This window comes from Glycine max, chromosome 15, assembly GCF_000004515.6.
Source record: "Glycine max cultivar Williams 82 chromosome 15, Glycine_max_v4.0, whole genome shotgun sequence".
NCBI lineage: Eukaryota > Viridiplantae > Streptophyta > Magnoliopsida > Fabales > Fabaceae > Glycine > Glycine max.
The window spans coordinates 33,147,633-33,150,684 of NC_038251.2; positions in this window are offsets into that span (position 1 = coordinate 33,147,633).

Genomic DNA, 3,052 nt, shown 5'->3' on the forward strand with positions numbered 1-3,052 from the left:
CCACCCTTACCTAAGTCATACACTACAAACCAATAAAAGTTCTTCTGACCTTTTGATGCATGTGTATTTCAAGTTGAATAGATTACAATCTTGTCAAAATTTGGATGTGCTAGTTACATGTGGTGCTTGAGTGTATACACAAACTCATAAACATTTGGTAAGGTTGAGTGTTGTTCTTTGAGAGATTGTTATTACCATGGTACATTCTTAATTTTGACTTGATTACTTATCCACTTTACATTTTGTGATCATGTGTTCATGGATTACTTGTTACCTTGAGACCGTTCTTCCATTTTCCATCTCTCTCATTTTTGTGCATTGTTAGAATCCATTGAAAAATGTGTGTGCCTTGTTCATACATTTTTTTTAGTTGTGGTTATTTTTAGTTTGATTTCTTCTTCCTAGTCTTTCTTTTAGTTTTGCCTAGGAGTGTAAAAGATAAAGTGTGGGGAAATATGATTGAACATTTTTGGATTTTGTGCTTACCTAACCTCTCTGCCTTGTCCAAGGTCTAGAGGACACTACAAAACTCCAAATGGGGTGTGTGCGTAATCCTTAGAAAGATAAGAAAATGATCTTCAATTTTGTTAAAACTAAGCTTTGGTCAATTCTTCCATTTCGAGGGTCAAATTAAGTTTAGAAGTCAGAACCTCTGCACTTGAATAATTAGGTTGCAAGTTTGGGCTTTGTTTTGTGTAATTAGGTAGATTAGATGGGCCTAATCAAGGCCCATCCATTCTTTCTGAGTATTCACTCTATATATTAGTGGAAGTTAATCAGTTAGATAGTTAGTTACTTCATTTTGTAAAAAACAAAATTAATTTTTGTTGTGCAAGCTTTAGGATCAAACTATTTTCTCTAAACTGTTCTTCATTCTTCTTTCGCTTTTTACCTTTTTATTTAATTTTCTTGCACAAAATTTCATGCCTTTCCTATTAGTGATGATTATGGAAGGCTAAACACTTCATCAATCCAACGATCCATAATAAGTGCCATAATTTAGTTATTTTTGGGATTAAAATGTTAGTATTTATCTTTTGCTTGTAATAGTTTTCCTATAAACTTCCCTTTTTTTAGTTTTTTTTTTAAATATTGTACATTTATCAATGTTTTTGTTTAAATATGAAAGATTCATCCATGATTCTATAGGTTTTGATGGTTGTTTGTTGGATTCAGAAACCAAGTTAAAAGGAAGGGCAAAATGGTCATTTTTCATGGATTTCAGACATCCATTCGCCCAAGCTAGTAACCAACTCGCTTGGGCTAATCAAGTTTCTTCAAGCATAAGTAACCAACTCGCCTGGGCGAGCTATAGCTCGCCTAGACGAATTTGTCTGCACCTTTTGGCTCTTTTCTATAAATAGTCATGCCAAGGAAGAAGAAGGAGATCAGAAAGTAGAGAAAAACGTGAAGAAAAATAAAAGGAAGAAGAAAAGGGAAAGTGGAGCCCTAGTGTTGTAGACTTGTGACCTTGGATTGCATCCTTCGTCATTTCTCATGTTGATCTTGTGCTCTACGCAATGATCGGTTAGTTTTTCCAAATGATTGGATGAAATCTTTGTACCCTTGTGTATCTCTTTTGATATTATATATGAATGAATCATTTCTACTCATTATTGGTGATGTCATACTATCCATAATGTTTGATTTTATTTGATCACTAGTTTCATGAAATTGGATTTTAAGTCTGACTGGAAAGTACTCTTAGAATTTGAACTGAATGTATTTAGTTTTTATGTTACGTTGCTAGGAATAGAGCATAACGTTTTGATTGCAAATAATACGAGATTATGATTGTAATGTTGGGGTATTTGCTTCATATGCAAGGGATCAATATTCGGTAAATATTCTTAGGATTCTCGAGTGCGAGAGATTGATTTGAGGTAATTTAATGTGTGCATCAGTAACGTTGGAAAATAATTCATATATGTTAATCTTATTAGGATACTAAGGGTATGAATGATGAAATCCAATCCTACATTTTTCTTCAATTAATTAAATTCATTATTATTGTTTCTGTAATTTTATATATTCCTAATGAACTAAATTCCATTATTTTTGTTATTTTTGTTATTCCATTACTTTAGTTATCTTTTGTTAGTTAGACAAACCCATGATATTTCGATTGAATTTGTACATAACTATTAAACTCATAACCTTTATTCAAAGGAATTGAGTAACTCGAGTCCTTGAAGAGACGATCTCTTTTTATAAATCTATAACCTGAGATGACATTGGTATGCTTGTCAATAGTCTAACAAGTTTCTAAGAACATTAGTAAATGTACAATATATAAAACAACTATAAAGAAGAGAAGTTTATAAGAAAACTATTACAATCAAAAGAAAGAAAATTATGGCACTTATCAACTCCCCCCAACTTAGAATCTTGCTTGTCCTCAAGCAAAGTATAGAAAGAAAATTATGTATAACAATAGTATAAGTATAATATATATATATATATATATATGCTTAAAAAAAACTATGAACATGCTTTGTAAAGAATCAACCTCCAAACTGATTAGAACAACAGTTTTTTTCAAAATGCAACAATGAGAAATGAAAGCACAAAGATGAAATTCGCAGAACCAAATGAGATTGAGATCAAATCGCATTTTGTTTCTAAAGAACATTAGAAAAAACACCTGATTCACTTAGACAGAGGAAAACCTCTCAAAGGTGTATAGCTCTCACAGGCAAGTGTTTCATCTCAATTCCAATCACTCATATGTCATAAATCAGTTTTGCAAGTCATTTCTCATCAAATCAAAGATAAATTGCATAATCATCACGGATCATTAAGGCTTTTAGGGTTGGGTTTGACTTTGAAGGAAATCTTGAATTTTTTGGATATTCAAACATACCTTGAGAATAGGAAAACAAACATAAAAACCAACTAGTAACTCAAATGAATGATCACTTCCTGTCCCTTTTCTTTTCAACCAAGTTATCACTACTTTCTACTCAGATATTTATAACAACTCTGTATAGTTTAGGATAAAATGCACATGATTCAGACATTTATTTATCCATAAAGAACTTGTTTTCCCTTT